Source organism: Tachyglossus aculeatus, chromosome 19, assembly GCF_015852505.1.
Source record: "Tachyglossus aculeatus isolate mTacAcu1 chromosome 19, mTacAcu1.pri, whole genome shotgun sequence".
NCBI classification, from domain to species: Eukaryota; Metazoa; Chordata; class Mammalia; order Monotremata; family Tachyglossidae; genus Tachyglossus; species Tachyglossus aculeatus.
Genome location: NC_052084.1, coordinates 22,381,804 through 22,401,729, shown reverse-complemented (window position 1 = coordinate 22,401,729; position 19,926 = coordinate 22,381,804). Strand labels below are relative to the sequence as shown.

The window sequence follows — 19,926 nt, the reverse complement described above, 5'->3', positions numbered from 1 at the left end:
TTTGGAGAACTCATTCACTCCCATGGCTTTAATTATCATCTCTATCCAGATGATTCCCAAATCTAGATCTCCAGCCCTGACTTCTTTCCTTCTCTGCCATCTCTCATTTCCTCGTGCCTTCAAGACATAGCTACTTGGATGGTCTGTCAAAGCCTCAGATTCAACATATCCAAAACTGAACTCCTCATTTTCCCATCCAAACCCTGTTCTCCCCGTGTCTTTCTCATCACTGTAGGCAACACCACTATCCTCCCAATCTTACAAGCCCAGAACCTTGGGGTGGTCCTCCTACTTCCCAAGAGCTTAGTACAGTGCTCTGCACACAGTAAGCACTCAATAAATACGATTGATTGATTGATTGATCATCTGTCTCATTCCACCCACATATTCAATCTGACACCAAATCCTGTCTGTTCTAACCTCACAACATTGCTAAACTCTGCCCTTTTCTCTCCATCCAAACTGCTACTATGATGATCCAAACACTTGTCCTTTCCTGCCTTGACTATTGCAAACTGGTTCAATAGTACCAGTTTACTCGTTCTGCCCTGATCTCATTGATCTTGCTGCCAACCCCATTCCCATGTTCTTTCCCAGCCTGAAACTCCCTCCTCCTCTGTATACACCAGACCACCACTCTCTCCTCCTTAAACGCATTGTTAAGGTCATATTTCTTGTAGGAGGGCTTCCCTGATTAAGCCATCTCTTCCCGGACTCTCTCTCCCTTCTGTGTCATCTAAGCACTTGGATCTGTGACCTTTGGACATACTAATAATAGTAATGATGGTATTCGTTAAGCATTTACTATGTGCCACGCACTGCATTAAGCGCTGGGGCGGATACAAGCAAATCGGTTTGGGCACAGTCCCTGTCCATTGCGGTGTTCACAGTCTCGACTCTCATTTTACAAATGAGATAACTGAGGCACAGAGAAGTGAAGTGACCTGCCCACACAGCAGAAAAGTGGAAGAGCCTGGATTAGAACCCATGACTTTCTGATTCCCAGTCCTGTGCTCTATCCACTATGCCATGCTGCTTCCCATTTGATATTAAATATTCACCCCACCCCCCAGCCCCACAGCACTTATATTCATATCTTAAAATTATGTTATAAGTAACTTATCTATTCATGTTCATTTCCATATAGCCCTCTAGACTGTATACTCGTTATGAGCAGGGAATGTGACTGTTAATTCTACTCTACCAAGCTCTTAGTACAGTGCTTTCTCTGCAGAATATTATTATTATTACTTAGTGCCGTCGAGTCGTTTCTGATTCATAGTGACTCCATGGATATACTTTCTCCAGAACGTCCCATCCTCTGCCATAATCCGCAACCTTTATAACGGTTCTTCCGTTATCGTTGTTATGCTAAATATTCACCCCACCCCCCAGCCCCACAGCACTTATATTCATATCTTAAAATTATGTTATAAATAACTTATTTATTCATGTTAATAAAAGAAAAGGAAAAAGAAAAGGAAAAAGAAAAGGAAAAGAAAAAGTATGTTCAGTCTGGGAAGGCCTTCTTGAGGAGATGAGCTCTCAGTAGGGCTTTGAAGGGAGAGAATTAGCTTGGCAGATGTGCGGAGGAAGGGCATTCCAGGTCTGGGGGATGACGTGGGTTGGGGGTCGATGGCAGGACAGGCGAGAACGAGATACAGTGAGAAGATTAGCGGCAGAGGAGCGGAGGGTGCGGGCTGGGCTGTAGATGGAGAGAAGGGAGGTGAGGTAGGAGAGGGCGAGGTGATGTAGAGCCTTGAAGCCGAGAGTGAGGAGTTTTTGCCTGATGAGTAGGTTGACTGGTAGCCACTGGAGATTTTTGAGGAGGGGAGTAACATGCCCAGAGCGGTTCTGCACAAAGATGATCCGGGCAGCAGCATGAAGTATAGACTGAAGTGGGGAGAGACAGGAGGTTGGGAGATTGTACCAGCAAAGTAGCAGTTAGGATAGAGAGGAAAGGGCGGATCTTGGCGATGTTGCGGAGGTAAGACCCGCAGGTTTTGGAGACGGATTGGATGTGAGGGGCGAACGAGAAAGCAGAGTCGAGGATGACACCAAGGTTGCGGGCTTGTGAGACAGGAAGGATGGTAGTGCCATCTACAGTGACGGGAAAGTCTGGGAGAGGGCAGGGTTTGGGAGGGAAGATGAAGAGTTCAGTCTTGGACATACTGAGTTTTGGACGGCAGGCAGACATCCAGATGGAGATGTCCTGAAGGTAGGAGGAGACACGAGCCTGAAGGGAGGGAGAGAGAGCAGGGGCAGAGATGTAGGCTGGGGAGTCATCAGCGTAGATATGATAGCTGAAGCCATGGAAGTGAACGAGTTCACCGCGGGAGTGAGTGTAGATAGAGAACAGAAGGGGACCAAGACCTGACCCTTAAGGAAACCCTACAGTAAGGGATGGGAGGGGGAGGAGGAGCCCGCAAAGGAGACTGAGAATGAATGGAAGGAGGGATAAGAGGAGAACCCGGAGAGGACAGAGTCTGTGAAGCCAAGCTTGGATAGCGTGTTGACAAGAAGGGGGTGGTCCACAGTTTCGACGGCAGCTGAGAGGTCGAGGAGGATTAGGATAGAATTGGAGCCATTGGATTTGGCAAGAAGGAGGTCATTGGTGACCATTGAGAGGACAGTTTCGGTGGAATGGAATGGAAGCCAGATCAATCAATTAATCAGTCAATCAATCAATCGTATTTATTGAGCGCTTACTGTGTAGAGAGCACTGTACTAAGCGCTTGGGAAGTACAAGCTGGCAACATATAGAGACAGTCCCTACCCAACAGTGGGCTCACAGTCTAGAAGGGGGAGACAGAGAAGAAAACCAAACATACTAACAAAATAAAATAAATAGAATAGATAGGTACAAGTAAAAGAAATAATTAAATAGAGTAATAAAATATGTACAAACATATATACATATATACAGGTGCTGTGGGGAAGGGAAGGAGGTAAGATGCAGGGGATGGAGGGGGGACGAGGGGGAGAGGAAGGAAGGCTCAGTCTGGGAAGGCCTCCTGGAGGAGATAAGCTCTCAGTAGGGCCTTGAAGGGAGGAAGAGAGCTAGCTTGGCGGATGGGCAAAGGGAGGGCATTCCAGGCCCGGGGGAGTACGTGGGCCGGGTGTCGATGGCGGGACAGGAAGGCTAAGTAGGTGAGAATGAGGCTATCGTTAATGTAACTTGGTGATAACAAGGGCCTTTTTCCCGGGGTGGGGGCGTGGAGAGTCAGTCAGGACCGGACCGGGAAGAGGGGTTGGGGGGCACTATAAGGAAGGTCGCTTAAGTGGGGTGCGTGGAAGCAGGGGGCGTCTATGGCGGCGCTCGGAGGAGAGGATCCTTCCGGGAGCAGCGGGGGCCACGCGGTGTGATGGCGGGTGGGCGGGCGGGCCTCTCGGGAACGGAGTCCCGGGCGTCTGTGGCGGGCCTCTCTGGCGCTCTGAGGAGAGGAGCCTTCCGGGAGCAGCCGGGTCCATGCGGTGTGATGGCGGGCGGGCGGGCCTCTCGGGAACGCAGTCCCGGGCGTCTATGGCGGCGCTCTGAGGAGAGGATCCTTCCCGGAGCATCGGGGGCCACGCGGTTTGATTGCGGGCGGGTGGGCCTCTCAGGAACGGAGTCCCGGGCGTCAATGGTGGCGCGCTCTGAGGAGAGGATCCTTCCGAGAGCAGCAAGGCCAATCGGTGTGAAGGCGGGCGGGCCTCTCGGGAACGGAGTCCCGGGCGTCTGTGGCGGCGCTCTGAGGAGAGGATCCTTCCGGGACCAGCGGAGGCCACGCGGTGTGATGGCGGGCGGGCGGGCCTCTCGGGAACGGAGTCCCGATGGGAGCCAGATTGGAGGGGGTCGAGGAGAGAGTTGGCGTTGAGGAATTTGAGGCAGCGGGTGTAGATGACTCGTTCAAGGAGTTTGGAAAGGAATAGTAAGAGGGAGACAGGGCAATAAGTACTGAAGGGGAAGTGGGGTCAAGAGAGAGTTTTTTTAGGATGGGGAGACGTGCACATGTTTGAAGGCAGAGGGGAAGGAACTAGTGGAGAGTGAGCGGTTGAAGATGGAAGTTAAGGAAGGGAGGAGGGAAGGGGCGAGAGATTTCATAAGATAATAATGATGGTATTTGTTAAGCTCTTACTATGTGCAAAGCACTGTTTTAAGTGCTGGGGAGATTACAAGGTGATCAGGTTGTCCCACAGGGATTTATCCCCAGGCCCTTTACCTGCTAGGTTATAATTTATTTTATTATCCATCTATCCCCACCTTGCTTGTAGGATCTTTAAGGGCAGGAAACATGACACTGACTCCACTGTACTCTCAAATACACTTAGCACAGAGTTTTACATACAATAAAGGCTCATTAAATGCCACTGATGACCACAAAATGATTTTAAGGGATGCCTGGACAGGAAGGGCTGAGGTGGATGAAAGGGGAGCCAGAAGAGGGAGAAGGAAACCCCACAGCATTTAGGAGAATCTCCTTGTTCAAGAATAAGAGTCAAGAAGTCAGTGGTATTTATTGAGTGCATGCTTCAGGAGAACACTGTTCAAAGCACTTGAGAGAATACAACAGAAATATCAGACCTGTTCCCTGCCCATGATGAGCTTAAAGCCTAGAGGGGGAGACAGACAGTAACATTAGTAAATAAGTGATTTATAATTATTTAAATATATGTAGATAGGGAGATGATTCTTATTCTAGTCCCAACCATGAACTCATTGTCACACTCACTCATTTTCTTCAAGGGGAATAGAAATCTCAGATCTTACTACATCAATCTTTCCACAACAACCCATTTCTTTCTCTTACCAGAAAAGAATGCCCGTGATGAGGAACGACAGTCTCAGAGAAGGTTTCATCCTCATGGGCTTCTGTGATCAGGCACTGCTGGAAGTGATTCTATTTGTGATTGTCTTGACCTCCTATCTCCTGACCCTGGTGGGCAACACCGTTATCATTGTGGTGACACATCTGGACCCCAGGCTCCACAGCCCCCTGTACTTCTTCCTTTCACATCGCTCCTTCTTGGACCTCTGCTTCGCCACCAGCATCATCCCCCAACTATTATGGAACCTGTGGGGGCCATCTAAGGCCACCATTTGTTGTGAGTTGTGCCATCCAGCTCTATGTCTCCCTGGCCCTGGGCTCAGCTGAGTGCGTCCTCCTCACAATCATGGCTTTTGACCGCTGCACTGCTGTCTATCGGCTCCTCCACTACAGGTACATCATGTACCCACGGTTCTGCCATGTTCTGGCAGCTGTAGCATGGATCAGTGGTCTGGGCAACCGTGTGATTCAGAGTACCATCACTCTCCAGATTCCCCGCTGTGGGCACCAGCACCTTGCTCACTTTATCTGTGAAGTGCCTGCTCTGATCAAGCTGGCATGTTTGGACACAAAAGCCAATGAGATCCAGCTCTTCATGGCCACTTTGGTCCTGCTCCTTCTGCCCATGAGCCTGATCATGCTATCTTATGGGTTCATTGCCCAGGCTGTGCTGAGAATCAAGTCATCCCAGGTCTGGCGGAAAACCCTGGGCACTTGCGGGTCCCACTTGCTGGTGGTGACTCTCTTCTTCGGCATGACCTCTGTCATCTACATCCAACCCAACAGCCCTTTCTCCAAGACTTCAGCCAAGTTTCTGACCCTCTTTTACACCGTGGTTACTCCCACACTCAACCCACTCATCTACACCCTGAGAAACAAGGACATGCTGGGAGCAGTGAGGAGGCTGTTGTGGAAAGACTGCCGTTCAACGGAAATTTGAAATCAGGATTCAAATACTTGTGGTGTTTGGTCATGGACTGAAGCATGGGGGTCATCCCCCCTCCCCCCCCAAATCAGAATTAAGCACTGGCAAAAATCAAACTAGACTCTGGACTGTAAGCTCATTGTGGGCAGAGATCATTATATTCTCCCAACTGCTTAGTACAGTTCTCTGCAAACCATTAGAACTGAAAAAATTATTATTGATTGATTGACTGTCCCTTCAAGGGGTCAAAAACTCAGTGAGTCGTATTCTTTCTATCCAAATTTACACCAGCATAATCCATATACAGTCTTTCCTTCTGTAACATGGGGGTTGTGTTCTTGAAGAATCTCATCTTGTGGGAAAATCTCATAATAACCACTAGATTCAATGGGAATGAATGGGTTAGAGCTTTCAGGATTTGGAGATATTACCGTGAATGGATTTTTTAAACACAAGTCGCCTTATTCTTCAGACCACCAATAATAGAATGCTTTGCACTCATGCCATTCATTGTCATTTTACTGCATTAAATACTGTAAAGTTCAAATACACAAAGTACTTTACAGTACAGTACAGTAAGGCTGAGTTGAAGGCTGGAAAGTGTAACAGCAACGTGTCTACTAAATGAAGCACAGATTCTGGGATTCAGGAAGACTTGGATTCTAATCCCAGCTCTGACACTTGTCTGCTGTTTGACCATGGGTAAGGCACTTAACTTCTCTGTACCTCAGTTACCTCTGGGAAATGGGGAGCCCCATGTGGGACATGGACAACGTCCAAAATGGGAGGGAACAGGCCTTCCCAGACTAAGCTCCCCTTCTCCTCGGCTCCCCTTCTCTTCTGTGTCACCCCGACTCGCTCCCTTTGCTTTACCCCCTCTCCCTGCCCCACATCACTTGTGTGTATATATCCATAACCATAATTATAAATAAATATAATTATTTACATTGATGCCTGTTTACTTGCTTTGGTGTCTGTCTCCCTGCTTATTGACTGTAAACCCAGTGTGGGCAAGAATTGTACCTATTACTGAATTGTACTGTCCAAGCACTTAGTACTATGTTCTGCACACAGTAAGCCCTCAATAAATATGACTGACTGAATGAATGCATGAATGAATGAATGAGTAGCTTATATCTAACCTAGTATTTAATACAGTGCCTGGAACATAATAAATGCTGAACAAATACCATTGAAAAAAGCAGCATTCTGCCTTGACCGACACCCCATATAAGCATACAATCATTTCTTCAGACACCAAATTTTCTTACTTCACGTTGTAAATCGTGTTATTCCAGAATGACTCAGGTTGCTAGCTCATGTAGGACAGGGTTTGTGCCTTCCCATTCTATTGTATGATACTCTCCCTAACACTTAGTTCAGTGCTCCGCACACAGTAAGTGCTCAATAAATACCATTGAATGGTTGATCTGATTAATTGATGGAAGTTGTGGATGCAGTGTTCTCTGACTCATCCACTACATAATATCTAAATCATGTAAAGGAAATGTGTATTATAGCTAAACCGGGTGCACAAATATTATCCCACAGAAGTTAATTGGACCTACAATAAGAAATCACTTTGTCCACTTTCACAATAATTCCAACAATCTGTGCTCTCTGTTGGGGCTAATCATGGCTCTAAATCCATTTGTTTCTAGTTTGATGTCAAAATGTGCTGCACAGACAGTTTGGGAAGTACATCCAGTATGTAATTCTCTGAATAATAATAATAATATACACATAAATATATATATATATATATATATATATATATATATATATATATATATATATTTAGCCCTTGCTTTGTCCTGACACAATCCTAAATTCTGAGTAGATAAACGTTAGTCAGATTGGACACAGTCCCTGTTCTACACAGAGCTCATTTCAACCCTACTCACTCTGTCCCCTAGCCCCATGCTGGTCCTGCCATACTCTCCTCTGAAATTGACTGGGGGTAGTTGCTTGAAGATAAATCTCAACAGCTGATCTCTCCTTCTGCTGGGGAGGGACCGCTAACCATGGTCACTTCTGCTAAAATAAAAACTCTGCATCCAGACTCTGTTCATATATGACTACTTAGACATTTTACAGATGTCCCTGCTAGTCTACATATACTATAATTCTGCAAATGGGTAAATTCATATTTTTGTACATAAAACCCTCTGAAAGTGCTGGCTGTTTGGATAAGTGCCAGAAGGGTAAAGGCAAGGGTATTAGTAATTTAATATTGTTTCTAAAACATTTTACTCCTTTCATTTTCTGTGTCTTATTTACAGGAGATTCAATAAATGGCACCACATTTCAACAAAAACAAATAAGACTGGCTTTGACTGACCAAAGTGGCTAAAAATAGTCTAAAAATTTTGGTGAATTTCTAGAACAGCCATATTTACTTAGCAATTGCTAGAGATCTTGTCCATTGATCATATTAAATACTTTATGATGCATTTGATCGAAATTCATCCATCATAAATACTTGTAAGTCAGGAACTATAGATGTGCCTAGATCTGTGATTACAGAAAAGAAAGCCAGCATGAAGGATTTATAAATGCCAGTGTCTTTTTCATGCCAGCCAAGTTCCTGCTAGCGCACAGAGCAGAAGAAATGAGTAGGACCATGGTGAAGTACACACAAAGGCTATATATATATATACGGAATATATATGGGACTGACTACTGACAAAGTGACTACAGTATAGGGCTACTGCTATGTCATAGAGGATTGACCTGGTAGAAAATTGCTTTGGTAACCTCTATGGCTCTGGCCACTTTAGCCAGCTAAGCTTTGGTTTGTTTTCAACCCCATTAATACTAGAAAACCTCTCTAATAGAATTCACTCAATAGGGGAACATCAAGAGCAATGGGTTATCATTTATGTGAGTAATGTTTTTATGGCATTTGTTAAGTGCTTACTATGTGCTACACACTGTATTAAGGACTGTAAGCGCTTAGTACAGTGCTCTGCACACAGTAAGTGCTCAATAAATACGATTGATGATGATTGATGATGACTGGGGTAGATACACGATAACCAGGTTGCACACAGTCCCTGTCCCACAAAGGGTTCACAGACTCAATTCTGATTTTACAGATGAGGAAACTGAGGCCCAGAGAAGTGAAGTGACTTGCTCAAGGTCACACATCACAAAGGTGACAGAGCTGGGATCTGATAGTGCAGCCCTCCGAATGTAGCCAGGAAGGTGTAGTCAACTAGGATTTATATTTTTAAAAAGTATTTTGCATATTGACAAACCTTCAGAAAGTGTCACCTATGGATGTGAATATGCCGTAGATAAAACCCCCAAGGTGTTTAATTAATGTGTTTTTGTCACTGTTTTCATTATGTTTCTATCATATTCACTATCATCAAGACCATCAGCATTCATCAGCATCATGTACTAAACTCCACAGTCAGAGGTTAGAGAATCAGCATGGCTTACTGATAGTGCACTGACTGGGGAGTCAGAATTACCTGGGTTCTAATCCCTGCTCCACCACTTGTCTGCTGTGTGACTTTGGGAAAGTCACTTAACTTCTCTGTGCCTCAATTCCTTCAACCATAAAATGGGGATAAAGATTGTGAGCCCCATGTGGGACATGGACTGTGTCCAAACCAACTAGCTTCTATCTACCCCAGTGATTAGTACAGTGCCTAGCACATTGTAAGCATTGTAAGTGCTGTAAGCACAATGTCCTAAAAAAGATCAAAAGACCAAACAGACACAGTTCCTTTCCTATGGCTTATGTTTAATTCGGGAAAGACCTCACCCAAGCCAGGTAGCCCCATGCTTCTTCCTTAACCCTATCTCACCGCAAGAAAATCACAAGAAAATAATTATATGGGAACAACTAAGTACTCTGTTCTTTTGGGAACTCAGAGGTAAGGGCAGAGCCAGGATAAAATCTCTCTCTCTCTACCTAGAGAATCTACTTGGGACAAGTCCTTAGTGACTCATGATAATTACCACAGTGCCTCCCCCTGGCCTGAAGCTTTTGTAGAGCGAACATGTGACAATATCTCCCAAGTCTACCAATGCATTAACCTTCAGGGAATCCAGGCTGCAGAAATAAAAATAAAATAAATAAATAAATTGTGTTTGTTAAGCACTTACTATGTGCAAAGCACAAAGTACTGGGGTACTTTGTCCTCAAAAATCTCCAGTGGCTACCAATCAATCTGCGCATCAGGCAGAAACTCCTCACCCTGGGCTTCAAGGCTGTCCATCACCTCGCCCCCTCCTACCTCACATCCCTTCTCTCCTTCTACAGCCCAGTCCGCACCCTCCGCTCCTCCGCCGCTAATCTCCTCACCGTACCTCGTTCTCGCCTGTCCCGCCATCGACCCCCGGCCCACGTCATCCCCCGGGCCTGGAATGCCCTCCCTCTGCCCATCCGCCAAGCTAGCTCTCTTCCTCCCTTCAAGGCCCTGCTGAGAGCTCACCTTCTCCAGGAGGCCTTCCCAGACTGAGCCCCTTCCTTCCTCTCCCCCTCGTCCCCCTCTCCATCCCCCCATCTTACCTCCCTCCCTTCCCCACAGCACCTGTATATATGTATATATGTTTGTACATATTTTTTTTACTCTATTTATTTATTTATTTAATTTATTTGTACATATCTATTCTATTTATTTTATTTTGTTAGTATGTTTGGTCTCTGTCTCCCCGTTTTAGACTGTGAGCCCACTGTTGGGTAGGGACTGTCTCTATTTGTTGCCAATTTGTACTTCCCAAGCGCTTAGTACAGTGCTCTGCACATAGTAAGCGCTCAATAAATAAGATTGATGATGATGATGATGGGGTAGTTCCAAGGTAATCGAGTTGAATACAGTACCTGTCCATTTTACAGGCTTACAGTCTTAATCCATATTTTACAGATGAGGAAACTGAGGCACCTAGATGTTAAGTGACTTGCCCAACGTCACACAGCACACAAGTGCTTGAGCTGATATTAGAACTCATATCCTTCTGACTCCCAAACCCGGGCTCTATCCACTAGACAACGCTGCTTCCTTTTACTTTCCTTCCACTAAGCAGGACTATTTGTTGAAGAATCTTTGAGAAGAACCAAGAGATTCTGATGGCCCCGTTCATGCCAGTTTCCCTTCACAGTGGGTTTCTCAGAAGAGAGGGAAAGGGTATATGGGAGGATTTTACTGATGATGGTGTTTGTCAAACACTGCTCTGTCAGGGTAGATTCAATCTAATCTGGTTGGACACCGTTCCTGCCCTCCATGCGGCTCACAGTCTTAATCCCCATTTTATAGATGAGATATCTGAGGCCCAGAGAAGTGAAGTGATTTGCCCAGGGTCACATAGCTGGTAAGTGGCAGAGCTGGAATTAGAACCAAGGTCATTCTGACTCCCAGGCCCGTTCTCTCTTGTTACATCTCAATAGAGTCAGTTTCGGATAGGGATGGTTCATGACTCAGCTGTACCGACAGAATAAACTATGATTTTCAGTATCACAGAAAGAAAACTTTTATTAACATACAAGAAAAACATTAATAGTAAAGGATCCTGCTTCTGTTAACCCAGGGGCATTGAGAATTTCCAACCTCAGCTGCGTGGCTCAGTGGAAAGAACCCGGGCTTGGGAGTTAGAAGTCATGGGTTCAAATCCCAACCCTGCCATTGTCAACTGTGTGACTTTGGGCAAGTCATTTAACTTCTCTGTGCCTCCATTACCTCATCTGTAAAATGGGGATTACGACTGTGAGCCCCACATGGGACAACCTGATCACCTTGTATCCTTCCCAGCGCTTCGAACAGTGCTTTGCACATAGTAAGCACTTAGCAAATGCCATTATTATTATTATTATTATTATTATTATTATTATTATGTGGTGTTCAGGTCCTCAACAGGCTTTCCTGGCATGGGCGTCCCCCCACCAGCCAAGAAGTCCCTCAGGCCTGAGCCGTCCCTGCCTTCCCTTCAGAGGACAGTGAGCAGCCAAGTACGGGCCGAGTCCAGTGCATCGGAAGGTCACCACTGCCCAGGCTGTCTCCACTGTCCCTTTGGACAGGGAGCAGGGAGTGGCAGCAACGGGCATTTCCCTCCGGCCTTTATACTATGCTTGTTGACCTTTCTTCCGCATAAATGACCCTTATCTACAAATTACAGCACTATTGCCTCCTGCTCTTAGGAGACATCTTGCTCAGACCTCTGCAGGTGTGTCAACATTTAGGGCTTTGTGTCAACATTTAGGGCTTTCCTGCGCAATCGCAGGAAGTGTTATACCGAAGGGCATTAAATTTAACACTGTGTTTATACAAGGTGCAAGCTGCACACTTCATTTATCCACTAGGCCACTTTGATTACTTAGTTAATCTTATTTACTGAGCGCTTATTGTGTGCAGAGCACTGTAATAAGTGCTGGGGACAGTACAATGTAACTATATAACTGACACATTCGCTGCCCACAATGAGCTTACAGTCTCGAGGGGGAGACAGATAGTAATATAAATAGATAAAATTACAGATATGTTTATAAGTGCTGGGGATCTGGAAGGGGAGATGAATAAAGGGAGCAAGTCAAGGTGACGCAGAAGGAAATAGGAGAAGAAGAAAGGAGGGCTTAGTCAGGGAAGGCCTCTTGGAGGAGATGTGCCTTCAATAAGACTCTGAAGGAGGAGAGAGTACTTATCTGTTGAATATGAGGAGGGAGGGTGTTCCAGGCCAGAGGCAGGATGAAAGTGAGACGTCAGCAGTGAGATAGATGAGATGGAGGTAGAGTGAGAAAGATAGCACTACATGAGCAGCGTGTAGGCTGGGTTATAGTAGGAGAATAATAAGGTGGAGTAGAAGGGGGCAAGGCGATTGAGTACTTTAAAGCCATTGGATGGGCAACCCACTGGAGGTTCTTGAGGAGTGATGAAATGTGATCTGAAAAATAATAATGAAAATAATAATAATAATGATAATAATAATAATAATTGTGGTATTTGTTGGGCATTTACTATATGCCAGACAATGTACTAAGCTGTAAGTTGGATACAAGCCCCTCATGAGGCTTACAGTATTCATCTCCATTTTACCAATGAGGAAACTGAGACAAAGAGAAGTGGTCACACAGCAGACAAGTGGTGGAGCCAGGATTATGTTTTTGTGGAAAAACGATCCGGGCAGCAGAGTGAAGTGTGGATTGGAGAGTGAGGTGGCAGGGAGGTCAGCAAGGAGGCTGATACAGTAATCAAGGCAAGAGAGGATAAGTGATTCGATTAACGTATTAACATTTTGGATGGAGAGGAAAGAGTGGCCCTTTGGAGAACAACCAGTGCAGGTACAGAAAACAGAACAGAGAATTGTTGGTATCACCCCTTCCTCTGACCCTCAAGGTAATTGGGGATTTCAGTTCTAATGAATCTTCAAGGAAAAGAAGCCATTGCCACAGTCCCTTGACTGCTAAAGTACTTCCAACTCATCACCTAGGAAGAGTTTCTGGAAGACTTTTCTCAATCCATTCTGATGAAATGTTTTTCTCATCCTTTCAGATAGAAAGAGGAAGCTCAGAGAGCAATTTCTGACTAAGCCTTCATGGAGATAGACCCTAACTCTGATCCTAACCCTAACTTATCCATAACTCCAATCCTGACCCTTACCATAAAGCAAACTCAGTTCCACTCATCTCCTCATAAAAAGGGGATTCTCTTCACCTCTCATAGAGTTAGGGATGGCTGTCATAAGGTCCAATTTCTTCTGTGCTCTTGATCTGAGGGAATCTTCCACATCAGAAGGAAGAAAGAAAAGCTCTAATGTATGCCAGCACCTCTTCTCATCCTCTTAAATCCCACGATCCAATAACTCCCCATGATTCAAAGGTGAAATTCTAAATGTAAATGCAGTATGGGATTGTCCCAGCAACGTCCAAGGATCATTATCTTGTCCAGATGGATGTGAATGGAAAGTCCCCTTGCTCTTCTCTCCAAAATGCGAGTCAGGTTAACCCGGAGACAGTGTGTGTGTGTGTGTGGGGGGGGGGGTGTTTGAGGGCTGTAGGGGCAAGTTCTGTGGAAGAATGAGAGGGCTGTACAACTGGAGCCCCAGCAAACAGAAAAAGGGCTTCATTATAGAAGGAAAATGTTGGATAAATTAGTTTGAATGTTGGGTCCAGATATTACTGTAGTGCACTGGGCATCTCACGTAATCCCTGGAACTACTTTTCTCTGGCTGTAGATTGTTCTAAATACTATACATCTAGTCCCAAATGATGACACTTACCAGAAGGCTGCATCTGCCATTGTTTCTTCCATCTCTCTCCATGCCTACTTCATCCTTTCCTTAAGGATCAGAGAATCAAACAATCAATCAATCAATCCTATTTATTGAGTGCTTACTGTGTGCAGAGCACATTACCAAGCACTTAGGAAAGTATAATAGAATTGGTAGACAGATTTCCTGCCCGCAATGAGCTTTCTATCTAGAGGACAAGCTGATGGTCCATAGGGATGTTGCAGAAGGTCCCCAAATGTCAGTTTGGCATGATTTTCCCATATTCCCATTGGGTACCAGTAACACTGAACAAGACGATGGCTAGGATCCCAAAATATTTATTGAGCTCACCTTGTGGTGGGCTTGTCCTTCTAAGTTAATCCAAGACAAGTGGCTCCCACCACTCCTCCTCCCGCTGACCGGTGCTGTCTTCCTGTAGGATGTGTTATAATTGAAGGGACACAAGTGTGATGTCTGTAAGTTAATTAGACCCGAACCAGGAAACAATCACTAAAATGAGGAGAGAAGGAGGAATCGAAGTAGGGTGAGTTTGTGGCATCCAGGTTTATCAATCCTTCTTTGTCCTAGTTATTCCACCCTGAAGTGAAGGAGGCTCCTTGGAAACTGCAGTAACTCTTTCAAGCCATTAAAGGCCAACGAATTAGCTTTCTAGTAGCAAAGAAGATACTGTGGTTTTCTATCAGGGGTTCACCCACTACCCAGGTAGAAAAAACCAAAGGAGACTGTCTCTGAGTCTTTTCGCTTGTTAAAAAATGAAAAAAAATATTGCTTCTATGATTTAGAGATATCTCCAATGAGGTCCATGAGCTTTTGAGAAAGCAAGCCCTATTCATAGACTGTGTAGTGATTTAAAAGTATTCTTATTTTTAGTCCACACAATCCCACAGAGATAGATGAAACTGTATTGAAACTAAGGAGGATTTTATGAAATATTGTCAGCCACATTAAGAAGGGTTTCAAACATAACCGTGGATTGGAGTTCATTTATTCATTCACTCAATCGTATCTATTGAGCACTCATTGTGTGCAGAGCACTGCACTAAGCATTTGGGAAAGTTCTGTAAAACAATAAACAGAGAGGCTGGCTTAGTGGAAAGGGCATGGGCTTGGGAGTCAGAGGTTGTGGGTTCTAATCCCAGCTCTTCCACTTGTCAGCTGGGTGACTTTGGGCATGTCACTTAACTACTCTGTGCCTCATGTACCTCATTGTAATATGTAAAATACGTAAAATGGGGATCAAGACTGTGACCCCGAAGTGGGACAACCTAACAACTTTATATCTATCCCAGCGCTTAGAACAGTGCCCGGAACATAATAAGTGCTTAACAAATACCAACATTATTGTTATCATTATTATTATAAACAGACACATTTACTGCCCACAATGATCTTACAGTCTAGAGAAGGGGAGATAGACATCAATACAAATTAATAAATTACAGATATGTGCATAAGTGCTGTGGTTCTGGGCGGGAGAGGATGAATAAGAAGAGCAAGTCAGGGAGATGCATAAGAGGAAAGGAGGGGCTTAGTCAGGGAAGGCCTCTTGGAGGAGATGTGCCTTCAATAAGGCTTCGAAAAGGGGGAGAGTAATTGTCTATCAGATCTGAGGAGGGAGGGTATTCCAGGCCAGAGGCAGGACATGGGTGAGGGGCCAGTGGCAAGTTAGACGAGATCGAGGCACCGTAAAAAGGTTAGCATTAGAGGAGTGAACTGTTATGGCTGAGTTGTAGTAGGAGAGTAGTGAGATGAGGTAGGAGTGGCCAAGGTGATTGAGTACTTTAAAGCCGATGGTGAGGAGTTTTTTGCTTGATGTGGAGGTGGATGAGCAACTCCTGGAGATTCTTGAAGAGTGGAGAAACATGTCCTGAATCCTTTTGTAGAAAATTGATCCAGGCAGCAGAGTGAAGTATGGACAGGAGTGGGGAGAGACAGGAAATTAGGAGGTCAGCAAAGAGGCAGAATAGGATGAGTGATTGTAATAATGTAGAAGCTGTTAGGATGGGCAGGAAAGGGTGGATTTTAGCTAAATTGTGAAGATGGGACTGACAAGATTTGGTGATGGATTGAATATGTGGGTTGAAAGAGAGAGAGAAGTCAAGGATAACGTCAAGATTATGGGCTTGTGAGACAGAAAGTATGGTGGAGCCATCTACACTGATGGGAAAGTCGAGGGGTAGGACAGGGTTTTAGGGGGAAGATAAGAAGCTCTGTTTTGGACCTGTTAAGTTTGAGGTGATGGAAGGACATTCATTCATTCAATCTTATTCATTGAGTGATTACTGTGTACAGAGCACTATACTAAGGACATCCAAGTAGCGATGTCTTGAAGGCAGGAGGAGTTGTGAGATTGGAGAGAGGGAGAGAGATCAGGACTGAAGATGTAGACCTGGGTATCATATGCAAAGAGGTGGTAGTTGAAGTCATGGGAGCAAATGAGTTCTCCAAAGGAGTGAGTGTAGATGGAGAATAGAAGGGGACCCAGAACTGAACCTTGAGGGAGCTTCACAGTTACGGGGTGGGAGAAAGAGGAGGAGCTCACAAAGGAGACTGAGAATGAACTCCCACAGAGATAAGAGGAGAACCAGGAGAGGACAGTGTCAATGAAGCCAAGTTTGGATAATGTTTCCAGGAGAAGGTGGGTGGGGGGCGGGGGGAATCGACAGTGTCAAAGGCAGCTGAGAGGTTGAGAGGATTAGGCTGGAGTAGAGGCTGTTGGGTTTGACAAGAAGGAGATCATTTGTTTACCTTTGAGAAGATGGTTTCTGTGGAGTGAAGGGGACAGAGGCCAGATTGGAGGGGCTCAAGGAGAGAATTGGAAGAGAGGAATTTCAGACATCGTGTGTAAACGACTCGCTCAAGGAGTTTGGAGAGGAATTGCAAGAGGGAGATGGGTCAGTACCTGGAAGGAGCCGTGGGGTCAAGGGAGAGGTTTTTTTAGAATAGGGGAGACATGGGTATGTTTGAAAGCAGTGGGAAAGAAGCCACTGAAGAATGAACAGTTGACGATGGCTGTTAGGGAGGGAAGAAGAGAGGGGTCAAAGGTTTTGATAAGGTGTGAAGGAATGAGGTCAGATGCTCAGGTGGAGGTGGTGCGTTTTGAGAGGAGGCAGGAGATCTCCTCTAGAAATACTGCTGGGAACGACAAAAGAGTGAAGAGGGGCCCGGAAGGAGGAGAGACTGAGAAGGTGCAGGGGAGATTTTAAGAAACGTACACCTAATGGTTTCACTTTTCTTAATAAAGTAGGTGGCCAGGTCACTGGGGGCAAAGGATGGGGGAAGCAGAGGGAAGTCTGAAGAGGGAATTAAATGCCTGGAACAACAGGTGAGGGTGATGGGTATGTGTGTCAATAAGTATGGAGAAATAATTTTGCCTGGCAGAGGAGAGGGCAGAGTTAAAACATGCAAGGATTAACTTGAAGTGGATGAATTCAGCTTGATATTTCGATTTCCACCAGCAGCACTTTGCTACTCGTGCCCAAGAGTGAAGGATGCAGACTATGAAGATGATCCAGTGCTGTGGGTGAGTGGTACAAGAACAACAAAAAGATATGGGAGTAAGTGAGTTGAATTCAGTAGAGAGGGTGATGTTGAGAACGTCAATTTGGTCATCAGGGAAGGATAGTTTGAATATGGACTGTTGTATATACCTAAATCTATGTACATATGTACGTACGTATCCGTGATTTATTTATAGTAATGCCTGTCACCCCCTTTAGACAGTAAGCTCGTTGCTGACAGGGACGGGGCAGGGAATGTGTCTGCTATGTTATTATGCTGTACATTACCAAGTGCTTAGTACGATGCTCTGAACACAGTAAACACTCAATAAATACAACTGACTGACTGACTCACTGACTAAAACTTGAGAAGTAATGTGGCTTAGTAGAATGAGCATGGGCCTGGGAGTCAAAAATATATGGGTTCTAATTTCGTCTTTGCCACTTGTCAGCTGTGTGGCTATGGACAAATCGCTTAACTTCTCTGTTTCTCAGTTACTTCAATGGATATTAAGACTGTGAGGTCCATATGGGGCGTGGATTATGTCCAATTTAATTAGCTTTCATCTACCACAGAGCATGGCACAGTGCCTGACACATAATAAACATTTAAGAAATATCATAAAAAATTGCCTTTCATCAGCCAATCATTAATATTTATTGAACATCTATACTATGAAGAATACTATGCTAAAAGCTTAGGAGAATACAATGGAGTTTAAAGACACAATCTCTACCCTCAAGCAGCACACAGCAGATTTGAGTTAGAGTGAGATTGCCCCCATGTGTACACAGGTCATTTGGAAACATCTCTTCCCCTTCAAAATATGGTAATGCGCCTTTTCTAGTCCCTGGCCATTTGGAGTGTTCTCCATTGCCAGCAAGATACTATCCAGAGTCCTCCTGGTTCAGCTAAAGAGACTATTGTGGATGGGTTTCATTTAATCATATTTATTGAGCACTTACTGTGTGCAGAGCACTGTACTGAGCACTTAGCACTGTACTAAGCACTTAGTGTCTGCTCCTGGAGAAACCATGTGGCTTCAGATCACACAGTGCCACAGTGGGCATCATCTTTGCTACATATTACATAAAGGAGAAGAGCAGTGTACAGCACCCGAACCTCTAGACAACTTTCATAGACCTTACCAAGGCTTTGGATATGATGTATGGATCTGGACTCTGAAGAGTTAATAAATTTGGCTTGCCTGGAAAGTTCACCAAGATTATGAGGCTGCTTCATAATAGCTGGCCAGGTGTGAGCCAAGGATGCCCTGTTTGAGCCATTCCCCAATGTCACTGGAGTTGACATAAATTTCAAAGGGGATGTCTGACTAAGGTAGATGTGGATGTGAGTGCCTGTGGAAGATGATGATTGTGCTATGGCTCAAAAGGGACAACAACCTGAAAAGAAACTCACTGATGCACCCTGTCCATAGTTCTGTACATGCTGACTGTAGAATGTGGCTACACACTCAGAAAAAGGAGTTTTGGCCGTGGAGTGGTCTTCATAACATTCCCTGATACCTGAAGACTAGCTTATGCACCAAAAAAGGAGGTTTGGCAACTGAATCATGTTGGTTATACGTCCTTAGTATTTGAAGAATGGTGCACCCCAGGCAGAGTTGACAGCATCTGAAGATTAGCAGAAACAGTGTCAGTGTCTGAGAAAGATTAAATAAAAAGAGATAAAACTACTATTTGACACTTATACATCCAAAATATTCATGAACAAGTATGGCATATACAGAGTGCAGATGAACTGGGATTTTTGGAACCACTCCATCACCTGATAATCCCGTTCCTGGAGGTTTCCTAACTTCAGATCGACACTTTGCCCTTAGCCTGGCCGGATAAGAGTCTGATCATAATCATCATCATCATCAATTGTATTTATTGAGCGCTTACTGTGTGCAGAGCACTATACTAAGCGCTTGGGAAGTACAAGTTGGCAACATATAGAGACAGTCCCTACCCAACAGTGGGCTCACAGTCTAAAAGGGGGAGACAGAGAACAAAACCAAACATAATAACGAAATTAAATAAATAGAATAGATAAGTACAAGTAAAATAAAAAAATAAATAAATAAATAAATAGAGTAATAAATATGTACAAGCATATATACATATATACAGGTGCTGTGGGGAAGGGAAGAAGGTAAAATGGGGGGATGGAGGGGGGACGAGGGGGAGAGGAAGGAAGGGGCTCAGTCTGGGAAGGCCTCCTGAAGGAGGTGAGCTCTCAGTAGGGCCTTGAAAGGAGTAAGAGAGCTAGCTTGACGGATGGGCAGAGGGAGGGCATTCCAGGCCCGGGGGATGACGTGGGCCTGGGGTCGATGGCGGGACAGGTGAGAACGAGGTACAGTGAGGAGATTAGCAGCAGAGGAGCGGAGGGTGCGGGGTGGGCTGTAGAAGGAGAGAAGGGAGGTGAGGTAGGAGGGGGCGAGGTGATGGAGAG

The 19,926-nt window shown here is 45.0% G+C and overlaps 1 pseudogene; it reads left to right on the top strand.

The window, feature by feature from the left end:
* Window positions 1-4,799: 4,799 nt before the first annotated feature.
* On the top strand, window positions 4,800-5,748 carry LOC119940652 (annotated as a pseudogene).
* Window positions 5,749-19,926: the final 14,178 nt, after the last annotated feature.